This window comes from Mytilus edulis, chromosome 8, assembly GCF_963676685.1.
Source record: "Mytilus edulis chromosome 8, xbMytEdul2.2, whole genome shotgun sequence".
Classification (NCBI taxonomy): Eukaryota; Metazoa; Mollusca; class Bivalvia; order Mytilida; family Mytilidae; genus Mytilus; species Mytilus edulis.
The window spans coordinates 73,043,077-73,055,738 of NC_092351.1; the positions used below are offsets into that span (position 1 = coordinate 73,043,077).

Consider the following 12,662-nt stretch of genomic DNA (forward strand, 5'->3'; position numbering starts at 1 on the left):
TAAGGCATCGCATAGTTAACTTTGGGATTTAAACTTTTGCATTTCCTGTATTGATGTATAATCTGATGTCAAACTGCAATAAAATGAACTAGCCTTTAAATAAACTTAAATGATGTCAATATAAATTAATCCAGTAATAAAGATACACTTTCACAATTATGCATCAAAAATAAATTAAAATAACTTATTTCTAAAATGTAATATTTTGAAAAATCAAATGATATCATCACTGCAGGGTTATACTGCCCTACATTTGTCATCGAGTAATGGACACAAGGAAGTAGTTACTATTCTGCTAGACCATGCAGCAGATCCAAACATAAAAAATACAGACGTGAGTATTAAGTTATGTCCTAGCAAGTTCCTCAAGAAAAATATATCTTATCCATGAAGGAGGCAAATATAGTTTACTTTCATTTTCACTGTAACATATGATATTATTCAGAAACTGAGTATTCAATTAAAACCTTTGATAGAAAAGAAGAATACATGTATTGCCAATTTTAACAGTTACATTTCACTTATTTTGTTTTATTTTTTATATCGTTTATTTTGTCTTTGTTGATGAATTTCCTTTTTTTGAACAGTTCTTTTAAGTTGTTCCAATTACGGTTACCGTTTTTTTTTAGTCAATTTTTGTGAACTTCTTTTTGGAATAGTTAAGTTTTAGTAGTTTCGGTCGTTGCTGGCGTTATATTTTTTTTAGATTCTATAGACTTTCCCTCTTTCGTTTTTTTACTTGTTCAGTTGATTGATGTTGGATTTTTTCAGTGTTGATGCAATTCTCCTTTAAAGCTCACCTGGTCCAAAGGGCCTATTGAGCGTTTCTCATCACTCCGCGTCCGTCGTCCGTCCTCAGTTGTTCGTCGTCCGTCATTTTCTTTTATAAAAATCTTCCATCTGAAACTACCGGGCCAAATTTAACAAACTTGTCACAGTCATCACCCGGGTATCTAGTTTATAAAATCTGTCCGATTATCCTTCGTGCCAACCAAGATGTCCACCATAGTTAAAAATAGAACATAGTGGTAAAATTAGTTTGTTGGCTTATATCTATGAAACCAGAGCATGTAGAGCAAATCTGACTATGTAAAATTGTTTATTAGTTCATGGTATATCTGCCCTACAATTTTCAGACAAATAGGAAATTTTGCAGTTTTTGGTTATTATCTTGAATATTATTATAGATAGACATTAAATGAAAAGAGCAGAACTGTTGAACAAAGTAAGATCTACAAATAACTCAACATGGCCGAAATGGTCACTTGACCTCGTAAGGAGTTATTGTCCTTTGTAGTAAATTTTTAATAAGACTTTGTACATTTTGATTATATTATAAAACTCTGAAACTACTGAGAAAAATCTAACCACACTTGGTTACAATCAATATTAATGTATCTAGTATACAAAATGTGTCTAATGACCCACCCCTCATGCCAATCAAGATGACCGACATGGCTAAAAATAGAACATATAGGTAAAATGAATTATTTGGCTTATATCTCTGAAACTAAAGCATTTAGAGCAAATTTGCCATTTGATAAAAAGTGTTTAGCACAGGTGAAAATCTATCCGTCCTGAAAATTTCAGACGAATCAGACAAGCTGTTGTTGTTTTTCTGCTTGAATTAGTAAAAGTAAGGAAACTGCAGTTTTTGGTTTTATCTTGAATATTATTATAGATAAATATAAACTGTGAACAACAATAATGTTCATCAAAGTAAGATGTAGAATAAGTCAACGTGACCAAAATGGTCAATTGACCACAAAAGGAGTTATAGCACTGTATACATAAATTTAACTTTTTTCGTAAATTTTTGTAATCTTTTTAAAAAAATCTGTTCCTGATGCCACAATCAGGATTAGGATATCTAGTTAAAAATGTGTCCAATGACCCTGCCTATCAATCAAAATGACAGAAATAGCTAAAAATAGAACATAGGGGGGAAATGCAGTTTTTGAAACTAAAGCAAACGTGTAAAAGCTGCATTATTCCGTGAATCAATTGTAAATAGAAATATCAGGTGAGCGACACAGGCTCATTGGAGCCTCTAGTTTAATTTGCCTAGGAGTTCGTTTTTTTTCTTCAAAATGACAAAATCGCTTTGCTTAAGGTTGCACTTTGTAAATACAGCTGTTTCTCAAACCATGCCTCTTTTTGGGAGATCTAGAATATTTCCACAGTCCTGTATGTAAAATGCAACCTAAATAGTGTGAAAAAAAGAGAACATTCAGAATTTTAGCAAATTTGCTTTATCTCACAGATTTTAAAGAAACTAAATCAAATATAAAGTTTTATAAATATTTCATGAAGATTGATAGAATCCTGGACCTTAGATATGATGACTCAGCATAAATTCACAGATACTCCCTGAATTTTATTTAAGGGGTGTTTGTGTCCTGTCGATAACCCAAAAGTAAGCCGTAACACCTAAATCTGCTTTTTTTGCCACCACGGCATAAAAAAATACAAGCTATAAATACAAAAATATCTCAACAAACTTACAATAGTAAGTTCTATCCTGAATATGTACTTAATATTCCAAATTGGTAGAAACAACAGAATAATTTCGGAAAGTTGAGGCCCCAGGGGCAAAACACATAGAATTTGCCTACCACATGTACCAATGGTTCATAAAACATATAATTTAACTTGCTATGAATTTATGATTTTTAAGTTCTTGATATAGAAAACAGTAACAATGCTTTGAAGTTATGCAAAAATCAGATGTTAGTAGTCATCTGTAAAACATTTTAAGTGAATTAATATCTCAGACTGGTATCTGCATATATACAACTATTGAAAATATGGCTTTGTTTGAACACTTCTAGTATATTTATCAGGTAAATTGTGTAAGATAAATGGTTACAGATGATACTGTTGTGTCAAGAATTTTAAATCGACCATTTGAGGTAGAAAATGTGAACTTTAATTGACAAATATGCATACAGTATGATGTGGACTGGAGACAGAGGCAGGATTGGATACTATAATACAATCTCGAATGTTGTAATGATTGACTGCTAAACATAACATTTATAGTATTCTGATATGCTTTCAATATGTTATCAAAACAGTTGTTAGCAGATTCATATCAGAAAATATGCAAATAGGTCAAGCTGGCAATAAATAAAATCTTGTTTTCAAATTCTTTTAAAAATTGAAACAGGGGAGGGGGTATAAAATGATCAATAAAAAAAAACTTCGAGTATACACAGTGATTTCTTTAAGGCTACATTTCTGATAAATCAGTGTTTATGTAAGAAAACTAATTGAAGAGAGTTTTCTGTTGGAATAAATGTTTGTATAGGTTGCACTTTGTAAATACAGTTGTTTCTTAAACCACGCCTCTTTTGGGGAGATCTAGAATATTCATAGAAAATTAAATTTGTTTACATACTGGTTCCCATAGAGACATAACTTGGGAATGTTACCAGTAAATATACCTAAATATTTACTGCAGGGTTTGTAAATAAGGGTTTGCAGGGTCTGACTGTAAACGTTCACATTAACAGCAATCTATATGGCTGTAAACTATAATGTATATTTTTGGATTAAGTTAAAATAATACCAAAGCAAAGAGTAACATTGTTTGTTTATCCGCTTAAACAACATAAAAAGAACAATTAAAGCAACATGAACAATCCGCATGGATATGTCTAATTAACGTTATTTTGTGTAAGGTGTACCCTGACGGAATTCCAGGATGTTCACTATTATCTTTCACGTGCTGATATTTTACCATGTCGCTTGCCCTATAATGCCATTAGAGATAAAATGTGTGCTTTTTAAAAAAAATGATTTAATAAAAATCCTTCTGTAGTATATTGTCTCAGGATCCATTAAGAATAATACACTTTCATGAACATGGTTCAAAAATAAAATCAAATTAATATATCATAAAAGAATATTTTAATGTCAATTTGTATGTTCATTGCCATTATAGGGCAATACACCATTACATATGTCTGCTGCAAATGGTCAAAAGGAAGTAGTTTCTATTCTACTTGATAATGCTGCAGATCTTAATGCAACAAATGTACACGTGAGTAACAAGTAAAGGAAAAAAGGAAAATCACAAAAATACTAAATTCAGGAAAATTCAATCGCAAAGTACCTAATCAAATGGCAAAATCAAATGACAAAATACATCAAATGAATGGACAACAACTGTCATATTTCTGACTTTGTACAGGCATTTTAAGATGTAGAAAATCGTGGATTGAACCTAGTTTTTTAGCGCTAAACCTCTCACTTATACGACAGTCGCATCAAATTCCGTAATATTTACAACTAAATAGGGATGTCTTATTTAATATCTTTCATATTAACTAACAACTTTATGACCAAAATGACAAAATGTATAATTGTATATTGCGGTATCGACTTAACACTTAAAAACAATTATCATTAAATGTTTAAACGTTTTTACAACATGTAGAGAATGATTAACAACAATTAGCATGGAGCTGTATACTAAACATGCTAAATGTTATCTTTTTATGAGACGGCATCTGGAGAATTTCGGGATTTTTACTTTTTTCTATGATGTGCAGCTTTTTAATCTAATGTGATTTGTAACGTTATGCCGCAAATAGCACAACAATAAAACAAATAAAGGCAACATTAGTATACCGCTATTCGAAATTCATAAATCGATTGGAAAAAAAAAGAAATCCGGGTAACAAACTAAAACTGAAGGAAACACATCAAATATAAGAGGAGAACTACGACACAACAGAAACACATCATTAGTATGTAAAACGAACTATTATATAACAATATCCATATTCCTTACTTGGTACAGGACGTTTAAGGTAAATTTACCATCGGTGGGTAAACTCACAATCCTAGTCAATTAAGATTGGAGTCGAGTGCACCTTCCACGTGCGTGACTACAACTCACAAACTGAATGTTGACAGTTTAATAATACAAAAGTTGAAATACTTACACCACTTGGTCACTGTGGTTCCTTGGTGTATATCAATTAGTAGGTAGGCCACCAACTTAGAATTTTCCCCGAATATTATATTACCGACTGTGACTTTAGAAATATATAACATCAAATCAAGAGTCCGAAGAAGATGTATCTTGGATTATCGTTGTGCACAAGTGTCACAGAAAATTACCCTTTCCCTATATTTTGGAAAAATCAATAGCAGGATGAAGGTGTTAGTACAATCTTAAGTTCTGTAAGGCATCGCATAGTTAACTTTGGGATTTAAACTTTTGCCTTTCCTGTATTGATGTATAATCTGATGTCAAACTGCAATAAAATGAACTAGCCTTTCAATAAACTTAAGTGATGTCAATATAAATTAATCCAGTAATAAAGATACACTTTCACAATTAATAATGCAATTATGCATTATTGTCAATTATGCATCAAAAATTAAATTAAAATAACTTATCACTAAAATGTAATATTTTAAAAAATCAAATGATATCATCACTGCAGGGTTCTACTGCCCTACATTTGTCATCGAGTAATGGACACAAGGAAGTAGTTACTATTCTGCTAGACCATGCAGCAGATCCAAACATAAAAAATACAGACGTGTGTATTAAGTTATGTCCTAGCAAGTTTCCAAGAAAAATATATCTTATCCATGAAGGAGGCAAATATAGTATACTTTCATTTTCACTGTAACATATGATATTATTCAGAAACTGAGTATTCAATTAAAACCTTTGATAGAAAAGAAGAATACATGTATTGCCAATTTTAACAGTTACATTTCACTTATTCTGTTGATTTTTTATATTGTTTATTTTGTCTTTGTTGATGAATTTCATTTTTTTGAACAGTTCTTTTAACTTGTTCCAATTACGGTTACCGTTTTTTTTAGTCAATTTTTGTGAACTTCTTTTTGGAATAGTTAAGTTTTAGTAGTTTCGGTCGTTGCTGGCGTTATATTTTTTTTTAGATTCTATAGACTTTCCCTCTTTTGTTTTTTTACTTGTTCAGTTGATTGATGTTTGATTTTTTCAGTGTTGATGCAATTCTCCTTTAAAGCTCACCTGGTCCAAAGGGCCTATTGAGCGTTTCTCATCACTTCGCGTCCGTCGTCCGTCCTCAGTTGTTCGTCGTCCGTCATTTTCTTTTACAAAAATTTTCCATCTGAAACTACCGGGCCAAATTTAACAAACTTGTCACAGTCATCACCCGGGTATCTAGTTTATAAAATCTGTCCGATTATCCTTCGTGCCAACCAAGATGTCCGCCATAGTTAAAAAAAGAACATAGTGGTAAAATTAGTTTGTTGGCTTATATCTATGAAACCAGAGCATGTAGAGCAAATCTGACTATGTAAAATTGTTTATTAGTTCATGGTATATCTGCCCTACAATTTTCAGACAAATAGGAAATTTTGCAGTTTTTGGTTATTATCTTGAATATTATTATAGATAGACATTAAATGAAAAGAGCAGAACTGTTGAACAAAGTAAGATCTACAAATAACTCAACATGGCCGAAATGGTCACTTGACCTAGTAAGGAGTTATTGTCCTTTGTAGTAAATTTTTAATAAGACTTTGTACATTTTGATTATATTATAAAACTCTGAAACTACTGAGAAAAATCTAACCACACTTGGTTACAATCAATATTAATGTATCTAGTATACAAAATGTGTCTAATGACCCACCCCTCATGCCAATCAAGATGACCGACATGGCTAAAAATAGAACATAGAGGTAAAATGAATTCTTTGGCTTATATCTCTGAAACTAAAGCATTTAGAGCAAATTTGCCATTTGATAAAAAGTGTTTAGCACAGGTGAAAATCTATCTGTCCTGAAAATTTCAGACGAATCAGACAAGCTGTTGTTGTTTTTCTGCCCCTGAATTAGTAAAAGTAAGGAAACTGCAGTTTTTGGTTTTATCTTGAATATTATTATAGATAAATATAAACTGTGAACAACAATAATGTTCATCAAAGTAAGATGTAGAATAAGTCAACGTGACCAAAATGGTCAATTGACCACAAAAGGAGTTATAGCACTGTATACATAAATTTAACTTTTTTCGTAAAATTTTGTAATCTTTTTAAAAAAATCTGTTCCTGATGCCACAATCAGGATTAGGATATCTAGTTAAAAATGTGTCCAATGACCCTGCCTACCAATCAAAATGACAGAAATGGCTAAAAATAGAACATAGGGGGGAAATGCAGTTTTTGAAACTAAAGCAAACGTGTAAAAGCTGCATTATTCCGTGAATCAATTGTAAATAGAAATATCAGGTGAGCGACACAGGCTCATTGGAGCCTCTAGTTTAATTTGCCTAGGAGTTCGTTTTTTTTTTCTTCAAAATGACAAAATCGCTTTGCTTAAGGTTGCACTTTGTAAATACAGCTGTTTCTCAAACCATGCCTCTTTTTGGGAGATCTAGAATATTTCCACAGTCCTGTATGTAAAATGCAACCTAAATACACTGTGTCTAAACCACACCGGCAAAATTTGCTCGGACTCGATGGTATCTAACATCCGGCACAATGACGGAACACCAATAGACAAAAGAAAGGTAGGTTTCTACTTATTTTTTTATTTTTTTTTTATGATATCGAAGAATATTTATACATATACAACTATTTTCTATTGTGAGATGTAATATTTTCTACAACCGTTCTATATTAACGGAGAAATAAGTCAAAATGCATGTCAAAATGACGAATTGAGTGAACCTTGCCTCGAAATTGTTTAATTTCTCGTTAAATTGTTCATATTGTACGGAAAGAAAGGTACGGGAAGATAGATATTGACACGGAGATTGCAAATTTAGTTATTATGAGCATCTCAATAATTGTATTTCTGTGTATGGAACGAAAGAAAAGGATCATGTCAAATTAAAATAAACCGGTTTCGTCAATGTTGTTACTACACAATCACCCGGTTTCGTCTATATATATCACCCGGTTTTTTTTTTTTTTTGGTTTTTTTTAACAAACAATTTATGAAAAGACACTTTGGCACGAATCTGAACATTGTCTTTCGAGAATTTAAATATATATTTATTGTAAAGTAAACTTGGCGTGTTAAAATCTATTTTAAACGGGCACTATTGGACATAATTAATTATGATAATACACATGTTCCTAATGAAAGGCGTATCCCTTATTTCCCTTAACTTCAAACTAATTTTAAATGGAATATAAGTACTGAATAGCAAACACTGGTATCTAATTATTTGTAACATTATTATATTTTCTTTGTTTATAATAGTAGTATGTAAAGATGAAAAATAAAAGGATGTGTTTTGATTGTGCCATAATTTTAATTTACTATACTATATTAAATACACTTAGTTTACAATATTTACTATCAATTATTAAAATGTCCCAAACCAACTATAGTCTATACTGTTCTGCACAAATTAATCATGCATGCAGTCCTGCCAGATTTTCTGGTACTATATATACTGTGTTACTTGCGCACTAAAGCGAGTTTTCACACTTTTAAAAGCATCCATAACATAGCAGTGAGATTTGTAACTTTCTCCCCGTTTCTGGTAGGCACATTTATTTTTATAGGCATGTTTTTCACATTATTTTTACAGTTCAAATTCATTTTTTGTACAGTTCAAATTCAATTGAAACTTCAAGATAACTTTCGAAAACAATATCTGACAGTTTTGTATTTTCAATGTGAATAAAAGTTGGTTTGCAAAACATGACCGTCATTTATATCTAGGTCTTATTAAGAAGAAGTGACGGTAACCACTTATCCCATAAACATTGACAATGAGACAACTTTCTTTTAGACACAAAATTATGTTGAATTAATCAAGTTTAGGTCAGCGTATGCCTTAAACAATGAGAAAAACACACAAACTGCATGAAAGCAAGCTATAACAGGGCCCTAAATTATAAATGTAAAACAATTCAAACAAGAAAACTACCTGCCTATTTTATGTTCTAAACGCATATGGTATAAAGCAACCAAAGACAACCATCGAATTACAAGCGTGTGATTCGGGAATGGACTGAGTCGAAGTGTTGTCGCTGACACAACAAACTCAATAACTCCAAAATAAAAGTTTGAATAATCACCAAAAAGTAAAGAGATCTTAAGATTAATATTAATAAGTGAGCAAAATTTAAACAATAATCATAAATAGGTTTTGAGATACATCGCTATAAGTGACCCCCCCTTTTTTTTTTGTTATTATAAATAAAAAAAATCACTCTAAACCAAAATTTTAAACATCACCAAAAAGTAAACAGAAGTTTAAAATATTTATATAACTAAGAAGTGTATAAAGTTTAATGCCGTTATAATACTTCGTTTTTGAGATATGGCGCGACATGTTAAAAAACCCCACATTCCTGTTTCACTTACATTTTCTGTAACTCAAAAAGATTTAATTTGATTTTCACTTAAAGGTTTGCAGATCGTTTGACCATTATAAGAAATAACTATGTTAAATTTTAAGAAAATAAGATAAGCTGTCCTGAAGTTACGGTGCGACATGTTTATGCTGGACAGACGGATAGATAGACGGACAGACGGACGGACCGAATGACTGATAGATGGAGGAACGGACAGATGGAAGGACGGACGGACGGACGGGTGTATACAATAATACGTCCAGTCAAAATTGGGACGGGCGTGTAAAAACGCAAAGAAATGAAAAAAAAACTCGTAATTAAAGGTCAATAAGTTTTACTAGGATATCGGCCAAGTCGATTTATTTGTATATTTGTCTGCCTTATATCATTTTTGCTATATAACTTTTATATATATTTGAAAAAAATGTATAGAAATCGATAAAAAGAACTTGATATTCGGCATTTATTATAATAAACATAATCCAACTCACATAATCCGATTTCCCGGGTGTCCCTGTTTTCTCATTTCTTACAATATTTTAATTCGGTATACACTTTATAAGATAAGTGGCGAATCTAGATGACGTATAGGTTGCACGCCCCGACCCCATATTTGGTTGCCAAAACTATATTGATTCCTGTATTGAACGATATTGTAAAGCAAAAAATAATCAAAATATTGTTCGACTCGCTACGCTCGGCGGTATGTAAAAGTTGTTTAAATTACGTCCACTTTGAAATAAACTGAATCCGTCTGTCCGTATATATTGTCAAAATATATTGACCAACGTCAGTGTACGATCATCATAACACAAAGGCGACAGTACAGACTCGTTTTTTTTTTTATTAATGTTAACAAAATAATTATTATTGAATTTTGTCGATGCCCTGAGACTATTATACTAATTTGTACATAGCAGTATAGTTAAAATAAGGAATAAAAAAAAATATTTTAATGCATGGTAGTTGTAATCCTACATTCATTTTCTATGTTGATTATGCATGCATATACAGTTGTCTTATTATCAACGTTTATCCTTAAGAAGATTTATTTTTAACGATTGTAGAAAAGATTACATACATAGAATGATTAGATTACTTATAAAGGTGTCCATCCTTTTGTGCGAGAAAATTGCATATCAATTGTGTGTTTCGATTTTTAAGACCGTAAACTTTAATTTCAAATGTTCAACATATTTTCCCATAACTCATATAGAAAACGCATATTTAGAGAGCTTTAATCTCAATATGCTGTTAAAAAATTTCGGAATGCAAAGTAAATTAAAACATTTGTGTTCTATAAGAGTAGGAATTCAAGTTTTTGCTTATTATTTATTTGAATCTGAGACTCATATAAATAATAAGCCGTTGTCCGGTGAACAAACTGGTTTTCCAACGACCCACAAAACTCCTTTTGAACGCTGAAGTTAAATAATCAATTATAATGTAATGCGATTATGATTTTTTTTATTTGACCAAACCGGGCTATGCATTTTGAAATCTATGACGAAACCGGGTTGTATACATTGACGAAACCGGCCAGTTCCATTTTGACATGACCCATTTCTTTCGTTCAATACACAGAGATACAATTATGGAGATGCTCATAATAACTAAATTTGCAATCTCCGTGTCAATATCTATCTTCCCGTACCTTTCTTTCCGTACAATGTGAACAATTTAACGAGAAATTAAACAATTTCGAGGCAAGGTTCACTCAATTCGTCATTTTGACATGCATTTTGACTTATTTCTCCGTTAATACAGAACGGTTGTAGAAAATATTACATCTCACAATAGAAAATAGTTGTATATGTATATATATTCTTCGATATCATAAAAACAATTAAAAAATAAGGAGAAACCTACCTTTCTTTTGTCTATTGGTGTTCCGTCATTGTGCCGGATGTTAGATACCATCGAGTCCGAGCAAATTTTGGCGGTGTGGTTTAGACACAGTGAAATAGTGTGAAAAAAGAGAACATTCAGAATTTTAGCAAATTTGCTTTATCTCACAGATTTTAAAGAAACTAACTCAAATATAAAGTTTTATAAATATTTCATGAAGATTGATAGAATTCTGGACCTTAGATATGATGACTCAGCATAAATTCACAGATACTCCCTGAATTTTATTTAAGGGGTGTTTGTGTCCTGTCGATAACCCAAAAGTAAGCCGTAACACCTAAATCTGCTTTTTTGCCACCACGGCATAAAAAAATACAAGCTATAAATACAAAAATATCTCAACAAAACTTACAATAGTAAGTTCTATCCTGAATATGTACTTAATATTCCAAATTGGTAGAAACAACAGAATAATTTCGGAAAGTTGAGGCCCCAGGGGCAAAAAACATAGAATTTGCCTACCACATGTACCAATGGGTCATAAAACATATAATTTAACTTGCTATGAATTTATGATTTTTAAGTTCTTGATATAGAAAACAGTAACAATGCTTTGAAGTTATGCAAAAATCAGATGTTAGTAGTCATCTTTAAAACATTTTAAGTGAATTAATATCTCAGACTGGTATCTGCATATATACAACTATTGAAAATATGGCTTTGTTTGAACACTTCTAGTATATTTATCAGGTAAATTGTGTCAGATAAATGGTTACAGATGATACTGTTGTGTCAAGAATTTTAAATCGACCATTTGAGGTAGAAAATGTGAACTTTAATTGACAAATATGCATACAGTAAGATGTGGACTGGAGACAGAGGCAGGATTGGATACTATAATACAATCTCGAATGTTGTAATGATTGACTGCTAAACTTAACATTTATAGTATTCTGATATGCTTTCAATATGTTATCAAAACAGTTGTTAGCAGATTCATATCAGAAAATATGCAAATAGGTCAAGCTGGCAATAAACAAAATCTTGTTTTCAAATTCTTTTAAAAATTGAAACAGGGGAGGGGGTATAAAATGATCAATAAAAAAAAACTTCGAGTATACACAGTGATTTCTTTAAGGCTACATTTCTGATAAATCAGTGTTAATGTAAGAAAAACTAATTGAAGAGAGTTTTCTGTTGGAATAAATGTTTGTATAGGTTGCACTTTGTAAATACAGTTGTTTCTTAAACCACGTCTCTTTTGGGGAGATCTAGAATATTCATAGAAAATTAATTTTGTTTACATACTGGTTCCCATAGAGACATAACTTGGGAATGTTACCAGTAAATATACCTAAATATTTACTGCAGGGTTTGTAAATAAGGGTTTGCAGGGTCTGACTGTAAACGTTCACATTAACAGCAATCTATATGGCTGTAAACTATAATGTATATTTTTGGATTAAGTTAAAATAATACCAA

The 12,662-nt window shown here is 31.4% G+C and overlaps 1 long non-coding RNA gene across 1 annotated transcript; it reads left to right on the forward strand.

Moving 5' to 3' along the window:
- The first annotated feature begins 227 nt into the window (after window positions 1-227).
- Window positions 228-5,559, forward strand: LOC139486231 (uncharacterized). Its single transcript, XR_011655520.1, has 3 exons — window positions 228-334; window positions 3,947-4,045; window positions 5,460-5,559. It is a non-coding gene; the product is annotated as an uncharacterized lncRNA (long non-coding RNA).
- The last annotated feature ends 7,103 nt before the right edge of the window (window positions 5,560-12,662 follow it).